The sequence below is a fragment of the Salarias fasciatus genome, chromosome 20 (assembly GCF_902148845.1).
Source record: "Salarias fasciatus chromosome 20, fSalaFa1.1, whole genome shotgun sequence".
Taxonomy (NCBI): domain Eukaryota; kingdom Metazoa; phylum Chordata; class Actinopteri; order Blenniiformes; family Blenniidae; genus Salarias; species Salarias fasciatus.
In genome coordinates this window covers 374082-382519 of record NC_043764.1, presented here as the reverse complement: position 1 = coordinate 382519, position 8438 = coordinate 374082, and positions in this window count along the sequence as shown.

The window sequence follows — 8438 nt, the reverse complement described above, 5'->3', positions numbered from 1 at the left end:
TTTGTCTCTCACCCATAAAGGCCGGCATGTGTTCCAGAGGGACCCGGAGAGGACTGGGATCCACACTGTGGATGGTCGAGAACATTTTAACACAATGGACTGACAAAGCTTAAGGTATAAATAACTTTAAGTTTTTATATTGTATTATTGTGTACAGTTATTTGTATAGTAGCTGCACAGTTTTTATTTTATATAAAGGATAAGTTATCACATGATTGTATGTAGCTGTTTGTATAGTTGCTTGCTGTGGAGTTTATTTATCTATAATATATATAGAAATAATATTTACATCTATATTGTTCATCTATTTTTAAACAAACAAACTTTGTGAAATGAACTTATTGTTGTAATTAAGTTGCCCTCTAGTGGTTGACTCATGGTATAGACATGTGGTGTCACTAACAGACTGGCAAATAGGTAAGCTAAATGCTATTGTACCAACATGCTATAAAATCATAATATACCTGCAATTATTTTAAGGTAAGCTACTTCAAGCTTAAGGTTAATTATTATTATATGATTGTGGTCCAAATTGGTTCTTTTTTCAGCGAGGAACTCAGGAACATGAAACTTGTGTTGCTGGCTGGTTGGTTGCCACACTACGCATGAAGTGGGCCGGTCTGTCCATGTCTCCCGGGACACTTTTACCCCCCAGTCCGCCCCTGATTATGGGTAGGACATTTGTTTCTTTATTATTCAATCAAAGATATAACTTCAATCAAAAAAATGTTTTCAATCAAAGCAAAAAAACAAATGTTTGGAGTGTTTCACTTTGTTCTGACATTCAAACACCTTTTTTTTTCGATCAAAGTGAAATAAGTTTTGAAGCCTCTTGTTTGAAGCCTGTTTTTTGAAGCCTGTTTTTTGATTGAATCATTTTGACACAAACGTCCCGCAGTGGGCGGAGCTTCTCCATTGGCCGGGCATGTTTGAGTGACAGGTGTCCCCACCAATGAGAATCTCTCCAGAAGAAGCCAGAAGCTGGAAGCTAGCTGCTGGTGCGCGGGGAAGTCCGTTTCTATTTCGGGTCTACTGGAGCTCCGGCGCCGCATTGCTGCCTCCGACTCCGGCGCTGGATCCACAAACTACTTGGCTCACGGCGTCAGCGCCTGGCCGTGTGAGCAGTTCCGACATTATAAATCTCTGGAAGCTCACGGACACTTCAGGAATGGCTGGGTGCCGGATCTGTCGTGTTCTGCTCCATGAGCTGCTGGTCTGCAGCGTGCACCGCTGACCGGGACTGTGGATCTGCAGTCACTGTTCCTCTAATGTTTTACTGATGTCGGACACATTTACCACACATTATGTGACACTGACGTGCTCCATTGACGTTAGCTGCCATGCATATCGTTCTTACTGTTGTTTTCTCATATATCACTGTGTTGCTGCTGCTGAGTGTGTGAAACACAATAAATTCCAGGAAAAAGAAAATGTCTCACTTGTCATTTCAGTACTTTTCCCCATACTGACCATTTCTCTTCACTAAACTATCAAGAAGTAATTACTAACGAGGAGCACAGGTCCAGCATCAGAACCAACAGTAGTTACTTGTTTGCTAACAAAAGCAGTAACTCAAAAAGACTCCAAAAGTGTCAATGACAAGCTTTATTACTGTATGTCAGAAACAAAAACATGCTCTTCCACAAACATTGAGGAAAAAAACTTCAGGGCCTTTACTGGTCTAACTACATACAGATATATTCCATCCGGCCTTCGCTCACTGTCCAGGTCACTACACTGCTGATGGGCGGTGGTTTGTCAGGCACAGCTCACATTTACAATCTCATCCAGCAGTGTGACTTCTTCTCCTCCACATGGAAGAATCCTGTGTCTGGGTTTGGTCCCTGACAAGATTCTATATTCCTGACAGGTATTTCCAGTGACTCTTTCAGCATGAATCCTCAAATGTGCCATTTTCCTGGTTCCCTCCACATCTCTGGCTGCTGACTGACAGCAGCCTTTAATGCTGGGAGTTTGACCTCCGCACACATCACAACAACAACAACTCACAGAGGTCACAGTCAGTCTGTGTGGCATCCTGACTGGTGTGTGTGTGTGTGTGTGTGTGACCAGCTGACTGCTGTCTTCCTCAGCATCAGGTGTCTCTTCCTGTGATTCTGTCCAGGCTCCGCCGTCCCCTCCTCGGTCTGCAGCTCTCCAGTCTCTGCATCCCGGTGGACTCCCGTCTCTGGTGCTTCTGGTCACACTTTCTGTAGCTGCTCCCACCAACGTCGCCTTGCAGAGCGCCTCATTGGTCGGTGTGACTGATGTGTGTCCAGATGTAGGGAAGGTGTCCAGTCTGGGTCAGTCTCCATCAGTTCATCGGCTGGTTGACCTGCAGACACAGGTTAGGTTTAATTGAGAAAGCTAGTAAACACTGGATTCTTGCATGACATTGCACACAGTTACAAGGACTAAATCCAGACAGGTGCAGATGGATTTGTTGTTGTGCCGATTGTTTCTCAGGCTGGAACATCATCTGACATATTTTGCTGCTGCTGAAGCTGCTGGCTCTGTTCTCCTCCAGGATGTGTTGTAAATTCAGTTTGATCAGTTTAGCAAACAAATCAATGGCTGTATTTTTGTTTTCAGAAGGAGATCAGATCCGATGTGTTGTGTGTTGCGGTGTACCAGGGAGTGTGTGTTTATCTGTGAGGACAGAACTGACAGGACGTGTCCTCTTTGGGACAGCAGGTCTGACTGGATCTTTAAGGTCACTCCCTCCGTAACGTTTAAATTTAAGATGAAGAAATAAAATAAACAGATTTAGCATGAAGTGATGATCCCATCTCTACTGCCCTCCTCCTCTGACCGGAGTTTATAAGTGAAGTTGGTTCGCAGCTGCTGAGGCTCGCTGGCAGCTGCAAACTAGCTTCACCGCTAACGTGACTTCAGTCACAAAGAAACCGCATTTTCAGTAGCATCGTTAAAAAACGAATAAACTCACTTACTTGCCTTTATGAAAATGGTGAGAGCAAACCAGCATGTTGTCAGACATGGAGTCTAAAGTGATGCTCTCCTTTCCTGTCGCTGCTGCGACCCGCCATCCCACGCCTCCTCCTCAGTCTTCCCTCCATAACTTCTTTTCCACCTGGGAAACTGGAAAAAACGCAGACTGTCGTCTGTCCTGCTCCCGTTCCATCGACGTGACCGATGGTGGTCGTCTTTCACGCAACAGCATCTTCTCGTTTTGAAGAAATAATGCCGCACTCAGAAAACGTGAATCGGAAAGTAGCTCGCAAGCGAGACCTGAACAATCCCACAATGCAACAGCGTGACGACAGCTGCAAATAGAAACGGACTTCCCCGCGCACCAGCAGCTAGCTTCCAGCTTCTGGCTTCTTCTGGAGAGATTCTCATTGGTGGGGACACCTGTCACTCAAACATGCCCGGCCAATGGAGAAGCTCCGCCCACTGCGGGACGTTTGTGTCAAAATGATTCAATCAAAAAAACAGGCTTCAAAAAACAGGCTTCAAAACTTATTTTCACTTTGATTGAAAAAAAGGTGTTTGAATGTCAGAACAAAGTGAAACACTCCAAACATTTGTTTTTTTGCTTTGATTGAAAACATTTTTTTTGATTGAAGTTATATCTTTGATTGAATAATAAAGAAACAAATGTCCTACCCATAATACGGCTCAAATCCAAAAATAGGACTTCAATCAAAAAATGTATTTTCAACCAAAAAAAAAAAAAATTCAATCAAACAAAAACGTTCTGATGCAATTTTTTTGAGGTATCAAATTCTTTTTTTGGGTTTGAAAAAGTTTTTTCTTTGATTGAAAATGTTTTTTCTGATTGAAAACATGTTTTGCGATTGGAGCAACTTTTTTTTTGATTGAAAAATAAAGACACAATTTTACCTCCATACTCTACGGTCCAAACTAAAAGCCTGACTGCTCTGAAAGCCTCACAACTGAAAGACAACTAATTTTCCTATCAAACGCGAAGTTTTTTGTTCAGTTTTGCCAAACAGGAAAGGAACAAGGAGCAGTTGTTTCCCAAACAGAAGCTTTAATTTTCTCCTCTCTCCACTCTAACGGACATGACCATATATGGGCATACAGTGCAGTTACACAGCTGACAGCAGCTGTCAATCAAACTCTGACACTCAGTGCCTTCATTCAGTGACTCTTTTTGATTGATTGATTGAGATTAGTTTATTTCGATCATATTGAAAACTATACCAACCAAAGCAACACCACTGAAAACCAGGTTGACCGAAAAGGTTTAGGCTGGAGCTGCGTAGCTTCTACATGCCGAACCTTCTTCTTGTTCAACATTTTTAACAAAGCAAAACAAACAAACAACACAAACAAAAAAGAAACAATCTCAACAACCAATGAGTCGTTAATATTCCAACAAAGAACTAAAAAGAAATAGAAGTGCACTAAATATTCAAAACACATGTACACACATATATATGTACAAAGCCAAATTTACATACATGCACTTTTTTCTTCTTCTCTTCCTTCCTCTTTCCCTTCTATTTATTTATTTTTTAATACCTCCTCTTCTCTCTTCATCTTTCCGTTTGCTACCTTTCCTCCTTTTTTCTCTTTATTCCCTATTTTCCCCCTTTCTTACTTTTTTCTTCCTTCCTTCTTCTCAACTTCCTCTTTTCTTTTTTCATCTTTTTCCCCGTCTTTCTCCTCTTTTCTTCCCTTTCCTTCCTTCACTTTTTCCTTTCCTCTCTTCCCCGTCTCTCTCCCCTTCCTTCTTCCTGTCCCCCTCCCCCTGTCCTTCTCCTTACCTCTTCCCTTTTCTTCCTTCCGTCTTTGTTTCCGTTTTCTTCCCTTCTCCTGTTCTTTCCTTCACTCCCCATCGTAACATCAGTTCAATCTATATTTCAGAACAGAAAGTGTTTTAGCTGTGTTTTAAAGAGTCGGACATTTTTACTTTCCTTAATAAACTCAGACAAACTGTTCCACCGTTTCACCCACAGACTGGAACACATGCTTTTCAGAGTGGGATGGACAGCGGGTTGTTTGAAGTTAAATTTGCCCCTCAAGTCATCCCCTCCTTCTCTCTCTCGAAACATGTTTTGTATATTACCAGGAAGTAAGTTATTGCTTGCTTTGCACATTATTTGTGCAGTTCTGAATTCTACTATGTCCATGAGCTTCAATGTCTGGAGATTTAGGAACAGTTCCTTGGTGTGATCACGATAACCTACATTACTAACTATTCTTATTGCTCTTTTTTGCATTAAGCACAGAGTCTGTAAGTTGCTTTTATCAGTGTTCCCCCACACCTCCACACAATAAGTTAAATACGGTAGTTTAAGAGTGCAGTACAACATGAAGAGTGATTTCTGGTTCAGGATGAATCTGAACACTAAACCCCGCCGCCTGAACCAGACTCTCGGGGGCCTGAACTCATTTTTTGAATCAAACACTCTTTTGTCAAAAACTTAAACACTGTTCAGGTCCGATGCTCAATTTGCAAAACCCATCTGCTCTTTTTTGCAAAACCTCAGACACATTCTCAGTCACTGAACACCTTTCACAACATTTTTGCAAAATTGTACTCACTGGCAGCAAAAAGTGAACACAACTCCAACACAGCTGTCATCTGCTACACACCACAGCTCCAAACTGAACACACACGTTTCTAATGATGTGATCAGACCAAGAGCCCAGAGACTGAGCCTCCAGGACCGGGACCGTGCAGGACTCTGCTTTGGTTTTCTTTGTTTTGGATTTATTTTTTATGACGGTCAATTTAGAAATCACTTTGACTTGGATTTTTTTTTTTCCTAAACGCATTTCAAATACGTAAAATAAACATTTTCTGTGCACTACACACTCTGAAAACTGCTGGTTACTGTAAAAATAACCCAGATTGGGTGGAACTGCTGACCCAGCGCCGGGTCCAGAGGGGACCGAGCCATGCTGGGTCATTTCTACCCAGCAGCTGTTTGGGCTGAAGCTTTGACCCTGATGCTGGGTCAGGATTGATCAGCCGGTCTGGGAAGGTTACTTTACAGTAAAAATGTAATCCCTCAGAATTCAGAAACGCGTGCCCTCGGCCCTGCCAGGCGGTCAAACCCTCCACTGGAGGCCAGCTGGGCCTCAGGGCAGTTCACTGACAGGGAGAGGAAAAGATTTGAACTAACAACCTCACATCTGCTGAACAACCACTCTACCCACTGAGCCACAGCCTCACGTGAGTATACGGAGGGGGAGGCCGTATGTCTGTTCCTTCTGAGCCACTGCAGTAGTCCTCAGTGAGAACTCAGGACTCCAGTTTTCTGCTGTGTTTGTTGCCAGAAGCCTCCAGATGCCAGAAGGAGAAGGAGCTGCAGGAGTGTTCAAAATGGTGATTTTGTTCAAATCATCACCTCACTCTGCTGGGTCGACACAATTCATCTAATTTGGGGTAAAAGTGACTCAATCTGCACAAAATCCAGGGCTGCCCAGGAAATGTGTTGGGAGAATAACCAGCAGGTTTCAGAGTGAGACTGCTGCTGCGTCCTCAGTGATTTCCTGCAGAGTCTGATGAACGATCTGAGGTGAAGATGTTTCTACCTGCTGTGTGTGAGATCTGAACGCAGAGTGGTTTTGATCACAGGAGAGCTGCTTTTGAGGCGATTATTCCATTTTGACAGAAATGTCTGAGGTTTTTGTGAATGCAGTGTGGATTTTGGATTTGTGTTTAAGGTTTTGAGAAAATGGATGGAGGTTTCAAGAAATGTGTTTTAGCACTTGTGGAAAAACTGTAAGACTCCAATACTTCGGTCGTCTTATAACCAGAAGGTTGGCGGTTCGATCCCCGCTCCCGCAGGCGTAAAACTGTCGTTGTGTCCTTGGGCAAGACACTTCACCCACCTTGTCTAGTATGAAACTAGTGAGAGTGAATGGTTGGTGGTGGGAGGGGCCGACGGCGCAGACTGGCGGCCTCGCTTCCGTCAGTCTGCCCCCCCCAGGACAGCTGAGGCTACAGCAGCAGCTCACCACCACCCAGTGTGGAGGGAATGAAGAATGCAGTGTAAAGCGTCTTTGAGTGTCCAGAAAAGCGCTGTATAAAACCAATGAATTATTATTATTATTACCATGAGCCGGCGGCTTCTCTCCCTCCATGCTGCTGTCTTCTTCTGTTGATAAATGAGTTGACGCCAGGCCTCCTCTGCCTCCTGTCTGCTGCCCGTCCAGCTTCACATGTCCACGTGGTGCGCGTTGGTCCGCGTGACGTCAAAATCGTGACGAATTCCTGTCCGCGGACGTCCGCGCAGCAGCCAGATTTTGAGACGGCGTTGCGCGATCGCGGCAGTCTGAGCCTGCGCCAGAGCGCCACAGCAAACAAAACGTGACGGTAAAAGTGAAAGTAGACGGAGCTGCAGCCTGATGGCTCCACTGGAAGACACCGAAAGACTGAAAAACTGGTGGAAAGAGAGAGAGGCTGTCTGGAGGGAGGAGGAGGTCTGCAGACAGAAACTAATCGCTCCGGCGCCGCCCCGCGATTCAGAAACAGAAAAAAAGGCTAAATAGACTTTGATACTTAAAGATGCATTAAGGAGTTTGCACGTTTTATGCGAAACAGCGCCCCCTGCAGGCCTTGGGCGTAATGCAGCTTAGTGAAAAACTCGTGCCTGTGGCTCGCGTGCACGGAAGAGAACTCCTTCCTCGCTCTTTTAGTAGCGCTCAGTGAAATGTAAGTGTCTCTCCCTGGTGGAGTCTGTGTGGAGCTGCAGAGCTGGAAGCCAGTCTGCTCTGACCTCCTGGAAGATCCTGCTCAGCTGTTGCTCACTAAGCATCTGGCGGAGTAATGGCGGACAAACGAAACTTAACTAAATCAGACCAGCGCATTACGTCATTCCTCTCAAATTCCGCCCAAAAAATTGTGGTGCCGGACCGGCACTGTGACTTTCAAGTGATAATTTAGCGCTGTTAGTGGTACTAGCAATGAATATGTCAGGGCGCATTGTACACATCTTTACTTCTTATTGTCTCATGCTAGCTGTTGCCAAAGCTGTCCGTCCCTGGGAGAGGGATCCCTCCAGACTGTGGTTCTCCCCAGATCTCTTCTTCTCCCACTGGGTTTCTGGAGTTTGTTCTTGCCGGATGTGAGGGTCTAAGGCGGTGGCTGCTTCGTTTTGTCTCCTTACTGTGAATTTGACATATTAACATTCTGCTTATTCATTGTTTTTATTTTTACCAACCAATGTAACATCTTGAAGCCTCTGAGGCAGCTGCTGTTGTGATACTGGGCTGTACAGAAATACATTGATTGATTGATTGATTGATTGCGTGATTGCTTGATTGATTGATTGACATCATTAAAAATGTGTAACATATTTATGGTGGAAAATAAGTATTTTTAAAGTTGAAAAACTCCTTAATGCACCTTTAATGATAACGTACTGACAGGGTATGTGCTTAATTTTCTCTTAATAATCTGTAATATAGGAGCAGATAAACAGTCTGTAGAGCCAGAA